The following is a 16,581-nucleotide window of genomic DNA, read 5'->3' as shown; positions in this document are numbered from 1 at the left end:
GCGGAATCAAACACACCCTGGCTTGATCTGTCAGCCCTTCTGCTTACTAGCTGTGTGTTGCCAAGCAAATTAAAGATCCCAACCCTCAGTTTACCCGTCTGTAAAATGGGATATTACCCACTTCAGAGTTGTTGGACAGGAATCTGTACGGTTGGCATCTTTCGTGTTTGTGGAGCCCGAAGCCGCAGGAGGGAGGAGTCATTCCCATTTATCCAGAGTCCAAAGGAATCGACTGAGTGTGTACGTGTGCGTAAACTTTTTAAATGTTTCGAAGTTTGAGATACTGGGATTTGAGGAGATCGAGTGATTCCAGAGGACTGGTAGCTAGCTTATTTGGTTTTCTAAGGAATCCGGAAATTTCCATAATAGTCCTTACGCATGCTTTGCGTCCCTTGTAATATTCCAATTGAGTTAACCGGAGGATATTCCAGAACCCTCTAGCCATTCTGAAAGATGAGTTCACTCCCCTTTTAATCATTTCAAGAGTCCCCGGGTGTTACAAGGAAAACAGCAAACAGGAGCCTGGAGCCTAGCCCCTCCCACGTATCCGATGGCCAGTTGACAAAAGTGGAAAATCAGATGCCTAGGTGTTTACACAGATTTGCGCCCCAGCAGATAAGCAGAGCCAACATGTCATTAAAGCCGGCCAAGCAGCCGCCGTGGGGATGCCGTGTTTGCTGTGAGTCACTAAGGGCTGTAAACACTCCAGAGAGGACGGCAAGCTGTGTTTCCAAGGTGTGTGTGCATGTGCGTGCCTGTGCGTGTAGTTATTTTTTATGAATTTACTCTCCGTAAATGCATTTCACCTTGCGTGTGCCCGATGAGCGCCCGTCCGGGAGGGGAGATGTCAGGAATGACTCCTGTTCTAAAGGACCACCCTTTCCGTGCCCCGTGGGGCAGCCATCGTGAAGGTGGGGACTTCGTGCTTTCTCTTGTCTGCTGTTGGGATGCCTTCAAGAGAAGCCAGGTGCAGGACACCGGTTGTGGCCATTCCTCACAGCCTTCGACGAGTGGCACTGGCCCCAAAGGTGTTGCAGCAGCCCCAGATTTGGAAGAAATTAGCAGCCAGAGAGGTATGACAGGTGGGTGAGTCCTGGGCTCTGAGCCAGGGGACGCTAAGCCTGGGCCAAGGAGGAGGGGAGCTGGGAGGCCCAGTGATGACGACCCTCTCAGTGCACCGGGCTCTGGGGATGGCTGCGGGGGGCACCCTCCACCTGGTAGCCTTGCCTGCAGGTGCTCCCAACCCCGTCTGTTGCTGCTGCCCGGATTTGGAGGCCGGCTCAGGCTCCCAGCTAGTTTGGGCGGTAACTTTATCACAGGCGTTGAGTGTGTTCGGTGCCTTTTAATTGTGCAGAAGCTTCAGAAAGCTCTCCCTGGGGGCCTGGAGGGACGGCAAACAGCAGCTGCCAGTTCCTGAACACTTTCTTCCCGACTGCATGGCCCGGCGTCACGGGTGCCCTGGTAACTTTGAAGTCCCCATACCCAGGCAGGGACGAGCGTGTGCTTCTGGCTCGGGACGGTCCTTCTAATGAGGAAAAGCCATTGACTCAGGGCCACCCAGGAGCCAAGCACTTTGTTCCTCACATCCCTGTTGGTCTTCTCCTACCCCTGGAAGGCAACGCAGCCTCCTCCCCGTCCTACAGGTGATCCCATTGAGGTTCCTGGATGGCTCAGTGGTTAAGCATCCGACTCCAGCTCAGGTCATGATCTTGCGATTCGTGGGTTTGAGCCCTGCATTGGGCTCTGTGTTGATAGCTCAGAGCCTGGAGCCTGCTTTGGATTCTGTGTCTCCCTCTCTCTGCCCTGCCCCCCCCAAATAATAAATATTTAAAAATTTTTAAGTAACACAGTTGAGGCTTGACAGCAGTTACACAGATTGTACTAAGTGGCTATTCCAGGATGCCACCCTGTCTGCCCCAGGACCATTGCTTCTCCCTGTGGTTTTTCCTTCATCAGCTAACTATTCCCTGCGGGCCACCAGGGCACCAGGCAGAGGCTGCGCAGCTGGGTGTCCTGGGTTGGGTGTCACGGGACGCTGGCTTCCAATCAGCCAGAGGTAGTTGGAAGTGAGGGCCTCTGGGGCCCAGGGCACTCCATTACCTCCCGGAGATGGCTAGTCTCTCTGCCCCAGTGAGAGTCCAGAGCAGCCAGCTGGCCTGTGACAGGAGATCCAACCTGGACAGAGTCCCAGAGAGGGAGACGGCAGCAGGGTGGGAGTCTGTCGCTCCTTACAGAGTGAGGAAACTGAGGCCCAGAGTGAGGAAGGGACCATACACTACGATGTCATGTGGTTTCCAGCGCCAAAGATGAAAACCCCCAACCACACACGGTGCCTTGGCAAAGCTGGGAATTTCTCTCCTGACTCCTGGGGTTCCAGATTGAGGAGCACAGTGGTCCCAGGTGCCTGCCAGGATACCGCAGGCCCCACCTCCCTTCTGCCTGTGGTTCTGGGGAGGGGGCCTGGGAATCTGTATCTTTATTGAGTGCCCTGGGTCATCTTCATACAGGGGTTCCATGGCCCAGACTTTGAGAACCTCTCTGCGCTTTGCCTTTCTGGGATTGGGTTCATGTTAGAGCAAGACCGTTAGGAGGCCGAGTACTCTGATTTACCCCCTGCCTCCTGACATCATCCCCAGCAGCGGCCTGTTCCCTCCCACAGGTGTCCCGAAGAGGACAGCAGGCATATGGACTTCCTAGCTAAGTCCTGGCCCAGGCACCCCTCCCGCCCCCCCCCCCCACCTGACATTCTCCGAATCTCTTAGAAAGGGGCAGCTGCTTATCTGTCTCATGTGCTCCCGGGATTGTGCAGGGGTGAGGAAGCAACCCGAGTAAGACTCTGTCTTTGCTCAGCTACTGCGCCCCCCTACCCCACCCTTAACCAGCACGCCTGTGCCTTCCGCTCAGCTGTTCCTTCTTCCATGAGCACCTTGGAGGAGCCCGGCCTAGGGCAGGACGCAGAGTGGACAGAGGGGGACCCCGCTCTCTGCCTGTGGTTCATCCAGATTCTTTTTTTTTTAATTATCTTTTTAACGTTTATTCATTTTTGCACGACAGAGTGCAAGTGGGGGAGGGGCAGAGAAGGAGACACAGAATCTGACGCAGACTCCGGGCTCTGAGCTGTCTGCACAGAGCCTGACCTGGGGCTTGAACCCACGAACTGTGAGATCATGACCTGAGCTGAAGTCGGCGCAACCGACTGAGCCACCCAGGCGCCCCCATCCAGATTCTTTAGACTCGGTATCGAGCCCGCTGCTGGGGTCTGCTCTTCCAGCCCGCCTCCCCCCCACCAGGCGCCCGCCCTCCTGGCCCCACTCGGGTCCCTTCTGCTGTGCACACAGCACACATGGCCTGTGTGCTTCCTTGGCCTCTCCGACCGTGACCATTGTGAGGAGAACAGCCATGGGCCGTGGGGAGGGATTTCTATCACTTCAGATCCTGTAGGACTTTCAAGGCTTACAAAATGGGGTGTGAAGCCAAGGGGCCGCAGAGGGAAAGGTGCGGCTTGTCACCCTCCTCTGGGGAAGGGGGCAGCAAAGATCTGGGTCTCGGGGCCAGCGGACTGACATGCAGATTCCGGGGCCCACCCCCAAGACTGACTCAGTAGGTCCAGGGTGGAGTTCACTTTTTATTTTTTTGGCAGTAAAGTGTCCGTAACATCAAATTGCCCATTTTAACCATTTTTAGGTGTACAAGTCAGTGACATCAAATACCTTCACAGTATGTGAACTATCACCACCATCCATTTTCCAGCACTTTTTAAAAAATGCTTTTTCTCTATTTTTGAGAGAGAGAGAGCGATCAGGAGAGGGGAAGAGAGAGAGGGGGACAGAGGACCCTCAGCAGGCTCCACGCTGACAGCACAGAGCCCAACACGGGGCTCAAACTCGCCAACCGGGAGATCATGACCTGAGCTGAAGTCAGATGCTCAACCAGCTGAGCCCGCCAGGCACCCCTCCAGCACTTTTCCGTAGTCCTGAACTGTGACTGTAGTCACTGAGCAATACCCCCGCCCCCACTCCAGCCCCTGGCGACCGGCCGTTCTGCTTCCCGTCCGTGCCTTTGCCTGCTGTCAGCTGCAGAGCCTGCACTCTTAACAGACCGGCTGTCCTTGTCCCCACACTGCCCATCCTGGAACCGCACATGGGGACCCCTGGCCCCGGCGCTTCATCTCTAGTTGTCTTTCCATTCCTTCCTTGAAAACATGGGTGCTGGGAAGCTCTGGGGAAGAAATAAATTCAGTTGCTGTTTCTCAGGGATTAAATCTGGTCTATTGTTAATGCCTCTGCTATTGTGATGCGTTGAACACACTGTTTTTGGTTGGTTTGTTTTGTTTGGTATCGCTTTTCTCGAAGGGGACTTGCTTAGGTTTTTATTAGTTTGTTTTCCTTTGTACTCGTGATGATTAAGCTCTAACTACTAAGGACTGTCATCATGGCGGGGGGAGGGGATCTAGCACTAACAGCCAACTAGAAGGAAGAAGAACCTTGGGTTCTGGGGCAGACATGGATGCCGTCCGGCCACGCTGGACCGCCGCCTCCCACCAGCAGGTGCATGGGCTGTAGAAACGTCGCTCTCAGGGGTGGCTTCCTTCTCTCTTGCACCCTGGGAAAGATGGCGGAGAAACCCCTTTTTATAGAAAGGGAAACAGTGGCAGACATATTGGGATCTCTCCAGGCCAGAGCTCTCTGATAGAACTTTCTGCAAAGAGGAAATGTTCTAGAGCTGTACAGTCCCATGTGGTAGGCACTGGGGTCAAAAATGTAGCTAGGATGACCAAAGAACTGAATTTTGATTTTTTAAAAATATTTTTTAGAGAAAGTGCAAGCAGCAGAGGAACAGAAAGAGAGGGAGAGAGAGAATTCCAATCAGTCTCTGTACTGTCGGGGCAAAGCCCGATATGGGACTCCATCTCATGAACCGTGAGATCATGACCTGAGCCGAAATCAAGAGTCAGACACTTAACCAACTGAGCCAGCCAGGTGCCCCGCTTTACTTGTAAAAGGCTCCACGTGGCTTGTGGCTACTGTACTGGGTGGGGCAGCTGGGCCCGAGGCAGGGCGTGAGGCCACAGACATTTCTGGGGCTCACTGCAGGTCACGACACCTGCCAAATGCATGTTTCCACAGCGCCACTCTGAGACCCCCACGCCTCTCCCTGGGGACCCTGGACTGCCTGCATCAGAATCACTCGGAGCCCACTGTGGGTTTTTAAGTTCCTGGGCCCCCTAGCAGACCTGGACGGTGGGAAGTATCTGGGAAGGAGCCCACAAGTCTGCCTTTTAAGCAGGTTCCCTCCACCACCTTGTGATTCTAACCCTCTCCACAGGGTGAGGACCAAGGCCTCCCAGCGCCTTCCATCATTACTTCATGGGTCTCCACAGCCCCCAGTGACCCGTCAGCACCCCAGTTCGTCTTCCCCTTCCCCTCATCCCTCATAACCACATGCTCCAGGCCAGTGGTTCTCAAGATGGGGTGCCAAGGCCCAACATCAGCCTCCCGGGAGAACTCAGCCCACCCCAGACCTGCAGAGTCAGAAACAGGGTGGGCCCAGCAGTCTGGCTCGTAATAATCCCCCTCAGGTGATGCTGATGCAGATACAGCGTGAGACCCATCACTGAGCCGCACCCCTCTAGGAAGCTCCTGCTTAAACCGCCCCCCCGTCTTCTCCCTGCCCCCCTGTAGCCTGGCGTGTTCTCTCCCCCTCTGCCCGGAGCTGCTGAGACCCCTCCATACCTGGGGACTACAGATGTGTGTGGCTAGATGATGCATCGGCCTTTCACAAGGGCCTTTGGGGATCTTGGCCTCATCCAAGGGACGGCCATAGTGGGGATGTCCTAGGAGAGGCCAGCAGCACCCCAGTCCCCACTCTGTCTCCCCATGTCCCAGGTGGTGGCCACTGCTCCCCCTGGGCCAGAGTCTCGGAAGAGCAGAAGACCAGATGGGACCATTTCCCTGGGGCCCCTAGAGCCCCTTTTGGGGACGAGGGCTCTGGTGCACGACACCCCCCCCCCCACTTCCTGTCCAGTGGCTCAGAGGAAATTGACACAGCTCGCAACCGCGCTCAATAGACAGCACTTGTGTATTTCACATCTTCCCAACAAGCAGGGAAAGTGAGGGAGCTGGAGCCCAGGACACCACACTGACCCTGTGACTCACCTGCTGTGGGACCTTGCTTCTGCAGGCCACTCAGCTCTGAACCTCGGTTTCCCTGTTCCAGGAGATGAGATCCATGGTGTCAGCCTGGCTTAGCTTTCAGATCTGGGGTTGCTTTGCCCGAGCCCACACGTCTGCAAAGGCTTTGTAGTGTCTGAGGCCCCTGACCAACGGGGCTGGCCCCACCGGCAATCCTTTCCCACTGGGGTGCTGGTGAGGCAGACCTGTGCCGCAGGTCCCCAACTCCTTCTCGGCTGCCAGGACTTTCCTGGTGTCGGCACTGAGAGTCCCACACCCTGGGACAGCCTCAATCCCCAGGTGAACCGGGGCCGTGGTCACCCTCTGTGTACCTCCGTGGCTTCTTGACACTCAGCTGCTGCTGTTGCATCCGGAGAGCGATCGCCTCCCCGCCTCCCCTGCACCCTCAGCAGCAAGGGTGTCACCTGCTTGGTCTCCGACCTCTCTGCCTTCATGGGCCTTTTAGCTCTGCTCTCTCCCAGCTCATTCACGTCTCTGGGCCACAGCTGAGGGTCGGGCTGACCCACAACTCGGATTCCAGCCAAGCACCTTTATGAAATCAAATCTGCCCATTTTTCCGATTACTCACTGGATAAATACTCCTCTGGTGCCTGGGGCCGACAAGCTGAGCCAAACCAGCTCTGCCCTCAGGGTGCTTTACACTCCGGAGGGAGGCGGTTCTGAGGACGGCCTCCCTCACACTCTCCCAGGGCGCCTGGCTCACCCGCCTGGCAGGTGTCCTGCACCCGCTCCGGCCTGGGTTTGGGGCTGGGAACCAGGGACACCTGACAGCCTCTCTTCTGACTTGTGTTGAGCTCAGCGTCTCCTCACTGTCCCAGGAGCCAATTGGCTCACTCCCGTCTCTCACCTTTTTCTTACTTTTGTTACCTCTCCACTCCACACTGACTTCTGAATGTTCCACTTCTGTCCCTGCCTGGGCCCCCGACCCTTCTGCAAAAGCCTTACGTGTTCATTCCACCTGTTCTGTGCTTAGTCCTTGCATTGCCGTGGGCACGTGTCATTGGAGCACAGCGTAGCTGTGGCTGGGGCCTGCGTGAGCCTTTCTTGAGTGTCACCCTGGGTGCCCCGAACTGTAACTCCAAGGGGGTGGGGCCTGTAAGGCACTGACACATCTGTCTCCATGTGTGGTCACCTGGGGCGCAAAGCGGGACTCCGGAAATGCTCCAAGTGGGAGGAAATGTGTGCACGTGAATATTGGAGCTGGAAGGGCCTTCGGAGAAATCTAATCCCGCTCACATTTTGACACACCTTTGGATGAGCCCCACCCGGCACGTCGGGCACACCCGGAGGACTCCTGTGGCCCCACCAGTAATTGTCAGGGTTTTGAGGGGTCAGTAAACATGTCCCTCTTTTCTTCTGGAGTTGGCTGAAAGATAGAGGCAGGAATAGGACTGGTGAAGAAGGTGCCTTGTGGGTACCCTCTCCCGGCACCCCTGCACTGGACTTCGTTCTCAGCCTCGATCTGAGATGTCAGATCATGAGTCCGTTTGCTTTTACACTTGCCCTTGTCCTTTGTGTCACTCCGGTCGCCCAGTAAACAAGTGGACAATTTGTGTTTCAGTCTCTATAATCAACGAGGGGGCTCCCGGCTGGCTCAGTCGGGTAAGCATCCGACTTGGGCTCAGGTCACAATCTCATGGTTTGTGAATTTGAGCCCTACGTCGGGCTTTGTGCTGACAGCTCAGAGCCTGGAGCCTGCTTCAGATTCTGTGTCTCCCTCTCTGCCCGCCCCCTTCCTCTCTCTCTCAAAAATAAACAAACATTAAAAAAAAATCATTGAACACATAGAACCCATGAAGTTCTTTTCTTCATTTATCCCACAGATACTTGGGGTGCACCTGCCTGGGTCAGAACCCTTAAGTAGAAGGGATATAATTATAGATAAAACACAGAATTGCCCCAAACACAGTCTTCCCCTCTGACCTAAAATCAAGGATATCTTCAGAGGATTAGACCCTGGAAACTCTTCCTCTGTGTTCGGTGTCGTTGAACATTTCCTCAAATGCCTCTCTGCTTCCTGCCCTCGTTAGCAGGGCCAGGGGGAGCCTGGGCGACTCCTCTTTGGCCTTGGCCTCTGCAGACTTTCCGGTTCGAGCTCAGAGCTTGGGCACCCCGAGCCTGTTGCACTTGGCCCCACAACTTTCCCTGTTCAAGGAAGTCAGAGTACGTCGCATCGCTGAGTCTTTTCATTGCTTCTCTGTCCTCAAACGTAAACCAGAGTCGTAGTCAGGTGGGCACCTGAGCTGGCGAGGGCCTGCTGAGAAGAGTTTTGGTTGTGTGTGGGGCACCGCCGGGGTGTTTGAAATGGCCCTCGGCTCCTCTTCCCTCTCTTGGTGCCAGGCTCCTGGAGGAGGCCTCAGGGACTTCCCCCAGAATGTCCCTGTGCGACCTCCTCTCCCAAGGTGGCCACCTATCTGTCTGCAGCCAGTGCTGCCGACCTTTGGGCCAGAGCCCCGCCCCCGTGCTGTCCCCAAGCCAGCTCCGCCTCCCTGCGCCCTTGGCTGACTCACTGGTCCTGTTCACTGGGTCCTTTTTAGAGGCTTGCGGCTCGCCAGGTGGATGAACCCGTGTTCTGAGCAGTCGCGTGCTCAGAGGGACTCCTCCCCTGTGCCCCACGTCACCTGGAGCACACCCCGTAAGCTCTACTGTCCCTTGTGAATGCGCAGGTGAAAATCATGGGGGGCGGGTGGGGGACCTGATCCCAGGACTCCTGCCTTGCAGGGTTGCCTACATTCAACAACCCAAATCAATGAGGTGCATTAATCACCCCATTTTACAGGTGAAGTAACTGAGACACAGGAAAGTAAAGAAACTTGACCCAGCCCACAGCCAGGAGGCAGAGCAGGTCCAGCTGGAGTCCGGCTGGCAGCAGCCATTACTCTGCTGTCCCCACTGCCATGCACATTGCAGGGGCACGTGCACTGTCCTCAGCGGTGGCACGGCAGAGTCTAAAGTGAGCGGTAGCGGAGGGACTTTATCCCTTGGCAGGCCAGGCACAGCCCTCCTGTCTGGGCGCCCCACCCCTACTTCCCGTGGCTGCCTCCCGGGGCTGGGCCGGCCCATCATGAACTAGGAGGATCGTGGGGCAACTCCGCACACTCCAGCCAGAGGCGCAGGTGTGGGCGAGCCCTGCGCCGGCGTCCCTGACTCTCCCAGGCCTGTGGGTTTCCTGCTGCTCTTGACCACAACAGGTTAAAGATAACAGAGTTCACAAGAGGGTTCAGCGACTTTCCCAGTCACCCTGTGAGGTAGGGAGGCGTGCTCACCGTCACTCAGAGTGGCGTCACTCAGAGCGCGTCTGGGGCTCAGAGCGGTCGGTCCTTGCTTACTGCCCAGAAGGCTTCCTGAAAAAACTAACTTTGTATTGTCTGTACTTCCTCTTACTTTCCTACCACCTGCCGGGAGAGTCAGGTAGTTGCAGGGCAAGCTGAGATGCAAATGGTAGAAACACAACTGGAACTGTCTCACTGAAAGGAAGAATCGGTAGCCCCCCCATAACTGAGATGGTCAGAGGGAAGTCTGGCTTCAGGTGCAGCTGCATCCAGGGGCTCAAATGACATCGTTTCTCAATTCTCCTTTCATCTGTTGGGGTTTTATCCTTTCTGGTGGCAAAAATGACCCCTAACATGTCTAAGCAACATTATATTTTTAGGATTCCAGTACAGGAAGTCCTTCATTCCCAGTATTTCCAGAAATCCCGGGGCTGATCATCATGGGTTTTGCTTTAAGGATGTGCTGGCTCTGAACCAACCACCTGGTCCGGTGGCAGAGAATGCTGACTGGCCGAGCCCAGATGTGCACCCTTCTCTGGAGTCAGCGGGGGTGGGGGTGCCAGCCGAGAGAGGGGCGTTAGCCAAAGGGAGGCCAGGGAGATGTTCATCCCTGGCCAATGTGGAAGCTGACCCTGCAGAGTGTGAGATAATGCCTTCCGCACATGTGCACACGGCACGTGCACACACTCCTTGCCAGGTGCCGTGAGGTTGAATGGAAAGCCTTAGATGTGGACCGTGTCACTTAAGGATTTTCCAGGTTTCCTTGAGCAGCTACTATGGGCCTGCTCCATTGCACACCTCTGTGGGGGAGCTCAGTTCTCTGTTCTATTAAGGATTCATTCTTTCTCTTCTTTTTCCTGCTCCTCTCTCTCAGGACCAGCTAGACAGTTGCCACCTCTCAGCTTCCTTCTCTCTCGGTCTCCTAGCCATGTAATTATGACCCCGCCTTTTTCTCCCTTCCATCCCTCTGTTGATAACTCTTATGTCACCCCTGTCCCAGATGGGCTTTTAGAAGGGCCCCTGCATCTGTTGGCTTCCCGGGTATGGGGGCGGGGCGGGGTTGATCTGAACATACACCCCCCCCCACCCCAGTGTGCCTGCAGAAGTGCCTGATGTGCCGTTCCCGCTGCCAGCCTCCTGTCACACCCCTGACGCTGCTGAGTGCACTGAGGTTGGGGCAGCAGCTGGCATTTGGGGCGCTCCAGACGGCGTCTGGCTTCTCGCAGCCTCCCCATTGGGAGTCAGATTTTTCCAGGCCGCATGTGGGGCTTGGCCATCTCCCTGGAAAGCACTAATCGCGTCCCCTTAGAGATGACCTGAACCCATGCCCCACAGGCAGATGCTGCCTTCTCACAGCAAGGCAGGGAGTGGGCATCGGGAAGGTGAGAATTCAGGAAAAGGCATGGTTAGCTTCCCTCTGTGTCTGGCATTGTTGAGGGCATAGGTGCTGATTCCACATTTCCTTTGGTGTCTGCCCTTTGGAGGAGGGTGGGTTCCCCCACACAGACTGAACCCAGGGCTCTGAGTGTGGGGACATTGGAGGCGTGTCCCAAGTGCTAGGGGCCACAAAGCCAGACTGCCTGTGTACACATCGTCCCTACGGTGGGGCCCTTGAGCCAGCTTCTCAATCCCTCTGGAGCTCCAGTTTCTTCATCTGTAAATTGGAAATGCTGTCCCTCCCTCGTAGAGGTTTTGTGGAGATTAAATCAGACGACTTAATGCACAGTGTTTAGCATGGTCCTTGGCACATAGTAGGTGCTCAGTAAACATCATCTGTATCAGTTTTAAACCAGAATGAGTGCTGGAGAGATGCCCACACTGCACAAATCTGAAATCACTGATCAGTGGAAGATAAAATCCTTGGGGGTAGAGTGAGGTCTTGTGAGGGAAGAATTTTTGGAGGTAGTGTCTGCTAGGGCCTTTGTTTTTCGGGGGCCTGGCAGCAGATTGTCAGAGACTAATGAATTGTCGGAGGCTGCTTTATCTTCGTGGGATTCCGGTTCCTCTTCCTGACCTGGATATGGTGGAACCCACCCTGCAGAGCCTGGTATGCCGTAGGTACTTAATAAGTAAAGTGACTGCCTTATTAAATAAGCCATCTCAAACGCGTTGCAAATGTTGATGAAACATGGGGTTGGCGTTGGCAGTATCAGAAGCATCTTCCCAAAGGATCAGGTGTGTGCTCCTGAGGGTGTCTGCCCACAGGGCAGAAGGCTTTGAGAGTCTTGGCAATGACTGAGCTTTTAGTCTTGCTGCCTGTGGCATACGGTGAGAGCAGTGATGATGGCAGGTCCATGGGAAGAACAGGCCGTGTGTGAACCCCGTAGTCAGAGGGAATGTGAGGTGGCCTTGGGGAAGGCCTGGGGCTTGATTACCCTTCGCAGCCTCAGCAATGCCAGGTTCCAGTGACGGTCACTGAGCCTTCACCCAGCTCTGCAGCCTGCAGGTCCCGCCAGGATGCTCCAGGGCTTCCCGTGTGAGGGGGCGCCTACCCCAGGGGGCTCCAGTCAAAGCGGGGCTTATTGTAAGGATACAACGGGCAGCCTCCAGAAGTTCAAGGCCGCCCCGTGGGGTCTGGACCCCTCCTCTTCCCACCCAAGGACTCCCCTTAGGTGCTTTCGCCGCCTTTACTCCCCTGCTGTAGCCTTTCAGTCTTGGCAATGCCCTGGCGACAGAATCTGATTGGCCCCTGCCTAACCAATAGCTGGGCAGGTGCTGGGTCAGGTGACTCTCCCGGCCCAGTCAGCGGTATCTATCATAGTGGGTCGGGTCCCTGGTATACGGAGATACTTCCTCCCAGATGGTGGGAGAGTGGTTAAAGTGGAGAATTTGGGGCAAGGATGACAAATTGACTCCTGACGTCCAGTGCAGGTGTTCCTCCTGCGCTTGACTGCCCTCCGGGATTGGAAACTCCCTTCCCTCCAGGCAGCCCCTACAATTTTTTGATCGATCTTAAGCATTCGCTCACTTTTATATGGCGCCCCAAATCGATCACGTTGCAGCATCCACCTGTTGGCCCACGTCCTGCCACGTGAAGATCTACACTAAATCTAATTCCTGGACCTGAGAGCCCCTCTGACGCAACCACGGTGACTCTCTGTGCAGATGGTAGGAAAGTAAGAAGTAGAAACCATACAAAGGCTGTGAGCCCCGGGGCACAGGCAGGGTCGCCGTACACCTTACCTTACCGCTCTAGCTTCGGTTCTTCAGATGTCTGTCTTCTCCGTCAGACCAGGGCAGATTGTGCCGGGGTGGGGGGGGGGGGAGTGTAGGAGTGTAGGGGGAGGATGGGACCTCTTGCCTTGATTCGCCCAGCGCCCCCAGCCTCACATCTCTCACTCCCCACTGGGAGCCCGTTTTGACAGTAGATGAGAGAGAGCCGCCGGGGCCCAAATCCTGCCTTGCTCATGCGCCAAATCCTGCCTTGCTCATGCGGCAGGAGAATGTGCTCCACACTGAGCCACATGTTCCTGGCTCTCCTGATGTCTGTTTTGAGGACTCAGCAGGAGCCCTGAAGACTTCAGTGCCACCCACTGGGAGCGAGGCCGGGAGAGGGGCAGCTAGAAACCCCCCCGGGTGCAGTGAGGACAGGTAGGGGCGGGCACAGTAGCCTGAGCCAGGCCAGGGCTGTGGAGTCAGGACACTGCCCGCCGTGCACCGCCCACCCCCGTGCTGACAGCTCATGGGTCAAAAGGAACCGAAATATCCAGTGACGAGTTCACACACTCCTTTTGCGGTCGATTAAGCAGCATCCATGGCCAAATAAATAACACTTGCCCCTTGGCAAGAGGGTCCTGTGAACACTTACATGTAGCCAAGGGATTACAGAAAGAGGAAGACAGAGGTGGAGAAGATAAGCAATACGTTACTTGCCGACCAGATGAAAAAGGGGATTGAATTTGTGCCGGAAAATGTTGGCGTCAGCTGCCTGTCTGCCAGGCCAGGCCAGCCTTGGGGAGGGGTTCTGGTTCCCTCCCTTCTCTCCCCCCCCAGCTTCCCCCAAATTAGCTTTTTGCAGGTGTGCACACAGAGAAAATGCTAATTTGGAAGGAGATTTATAGCCTTCTCTGGGATCAGGGGCAGAAACAGTTACCTGGGCCCTGAGGTTATCCTGGGTTAATTTTCATGATTACTGGAAGAATCTTAGCTGAATACTCTTTGGCCTTGCCCGCGGCCTTTGCCGGGCACCATGCTGACCGTTCACCTGCAGGAGAACCAGAGGGGTGCTGTCCCCTTGTCCCTGGGCCTCCTGTCCAGGGCCTTGTGGCAGTGACCTCTCTGGCCTGGCTGGTGACCAACCTGCGGTTCTGGGGGGACACGGCAGCCCGCCCACAGGACCCGGGGCTTTTTCTTATTATAAGTCGAATTACAGTGCAAACACCTGCATTGTCACTGTTAGGACACTTACCTCTTCACTGGACTACTTCCTTCTGCTTTGGCCAAGCACCGAAGCAGTTCTTTGAGTATCTGCAAACTGGCATGTGTGCTTTTTGTTTTGGTTCATTTTGTTTACACCCCCCACCCGACCAGTTCTGTGTACCCCAGGACAACGTATCGGTTCTCCTCCCCCCCCAGGCAGGTATGAGTGATCATACCATTTCAGATGTATCAAAGAGGTCCCAATCTAAGGCCTGGACATTCCAACATTGGTGTCGGAGGACGGGAAGAAGAGAAAAGATGTAGAAAAGTCCAGTTCAAGATAGCAGGGCAAGAGGAGGCTATCTGAGAATAAAATGCATAGACCAACAGAAAGCCTTTGACCTGCTCCAGGCCGTTCACATTCGGGGTCTCTGCTCTAACTTACACGTGTTCCTTTATTCAGGCTGCACACTGATTCTGCAGCAGCAGACTTGCAATTCTGCAGTTGGTGTCATTTTCTCCTCCCGGGGGAGGAGGGGGCAGGGGAAGGAAGGGTATGGAAGAGACAGACTTCAAGGAAAAGCGGGTTTGGTCTCAAAAGCACCTCTAGACAAGAGAGCATGGTGCCGTGCCCGGGACTGGGGGCAGGGGGGCCCTGAGACAAGGCCAGCTAGCTGTGCCCTGGGCTCGTGCCCTGGGCTGGCTTCAGCTCAGTGGGTACTCCGTGGGCTTAGATCATGGGTCAGGGCTCTGCCAGGTGCCAAGGCACTTATCACGTGACTCCTGCCGGCAGGTGCTCCAGAAAGAATTGGAAAGATGCTGGTCGGTACAAGCTTTCCTTCTCTTCGCCGGCAGGATTGTTTGAATTCCTTCAGGGAAAAGCAGCCTGGGGGTGGGGCACCATTGGGGAAAATCCTGCATCTTCTCTTTGCCCTCCTTCTTTTTTTTTTTTTTTAATGTTTGTTTATTTTTGAGAGACAGAGAGACAGGAAGGGGAAGTGCAGAGAGAAAAGGAGACACAGAATCCAAAGCAGGCTCCAGGCTCTGAGCTGTCAGCACAGAGCCCGATGCGGGGCTTGAACCCACGAACTGTGAGATCATGACCTGGGACGAAGCTGGCCGCTTAACCGACTGAGTCACCCAGGCGCCCCTGCCCTCCTACTCCTCTTAAGGGGTGCAGGGACACAGTCATGTGTTCTGTCGAACTGGGTATGTGCGTGCCTCCGTGTGGGGGAAGGTGGGGGGTGGAGAGCCATGGGTTTTTTTTTTTTTCAATTTACATTTTTCGAATAGTTTTCTCCTCTGCTCTCCCGAGAGACGCAGCGTGCAGAGTAGAATAAGCGTTTGACCTTTGCGAAATGTTGGTGGAGTGGGCCAGGCAGACAGGGGAAATGTTTGGTGGCGAGCTGGCGGCAGCTCAGAGCAGGAGTTCAGGTTACATACATCTCTTTCTTTGTCGGTTACACTGAAGAAAGTGAGGGTGGTGGGTGGCAAAAGAGAGGGGGCTTCTCGTGCCTGGGTCTCCGGATTGGGGTCATGTGGGCCGCTCAGCTCGGCAGCTGGGAGCCCCATTTCTGGAGACCTCAGGAGAGAAAGTTCTACCGGAGGGTGGGGTTCGGGTCAGGAGTTTCCAGGAGAAGCCCCCCAGGGATCCAGGACCAGGCTGCCAGGCGAGAGCTGGTCTCTGAACCAGAAGGCAGTGGCTCCCAGAAGGGGGAGGGGAGGGGAAAGCACTAGCAGGAATATAGCATTTGGCCTGTGGCAGGTTCTGTTTTTTTGTGTATAGTCACTGTACAGGGACAGCCACTCTTTTAATCCCCAGAGCAACCCTATGAGATAGGGACTGCTATTGTCCCATTTTCCAGATGTGGGAACTGAGGCACGGGGAGGTTATGGAGTGGCTGGGACTCAGACCCAGACTGCCTCGCCCCTGCAATGCTCCTAGCCCCGTAGACCACGCTGCCTGTCTGTCGAGGTGCCCAGCAAGTACTCATCAGAATCGAAAGGCAGAGAGGCAGGTTCTGTGTTAGGGTCAGGTTTTCCTGTGGGGGAAGAGGTTCTGTTCACACACAGCAGTAACTCATTAGGGACTTGAGGTTGTCTTCCTCCCAAAACACCCCACATTTTTCTGTCTTGATTATATGTTTGGTTGGTAGACCACACTGCCGAAACTCCCCAAGTGAAATAAGGGTGTTTTTCTAATCCATTTAGTTCCATTTTAGTCCTGGAGGTTGTAGCCTAATGGGAGGAGGGACATGGGTGTGCGGGCCCCGGTTGGTGCCCTGCTCTGAAGTGTAGGATCCTTTACTGTGGAGGCCTCCGGAGACAGGATGGACCACTCTGGGATTGTGGGTACCCCTAGCTCTTTAAACAGCGAGGGTGTGGGGGAGGCTGGGAGGCAGGAATGCATGGAGCAGCCCAGAGAGGCACGGCTGCACCCAGGAGTCTGCATGGGTGGGGAGGGAGGGGCTGGGGAAGGTCTAAGGGAGGCAGGAGCTGGGCCCAGGCCTCATCCACCCCAGACTCTCTGGGTGAGCTGGCTCAGGGGCTCATCCTTGGGCCTTGGGCCGACTGCCCTAAAGGATCACAGTAAAACCTACCCTTGTCGACTCTCCAGGGGGTTAGGATGAGACACATAACGGAAGTGAGAGCACTCTGAAGAGGTTAAAAGTGCGACATTCAGCTCAGCAGTGTCAGGCCAGAGCACACAGCCTTCTCGTGTGAAGACGCCATTCTGTTCCGGGCCGGGCAGAAGGCCT

At 55.4% G+C, this 16,581-nt stretch overlaps 1 protein-coding gene across 1 annotated transcript in view; it reads left to right on the top strand.

Moving 5' to 3' along the window:
- Positions 1-1,067: 1,067 nt before the first annotated feature.
- LOC115298829 (kazrin) overlaps positions 1,068-16,581 on the top strand; it is a 107,476-nt gene continuing 91,962 nt past the window's right edge. Inside the window, exon 1 of the mRNA XM_029947972.1 lies at positions 1,068-1,086. The gene's annotated coding sequence lies outside the window, so the exon portion shown is untranslated. The remainder of the gene's footprint in view (positions 1,087-16,581) is intronic.

This window comes from Suricata suricatta, chromosome 8, assembly GCF_006229205.1.
Source record: "Suricata suricatta isolate VVHF042 chromosome 8, meerkat_22Aug2017_6uvM2_HiC, whole genome shotgun sequence".
Lineage (NCBI taxonomy): Eukaryota > Metazoa > Chordata > Mammalia > Carnivora > Herpestidae > Suricata > Suricata suricatta.
Note: the sequence above shows the minus strand (reverse complement) of the source record. Positions and strands in the feature narration are given on the sequence as shown.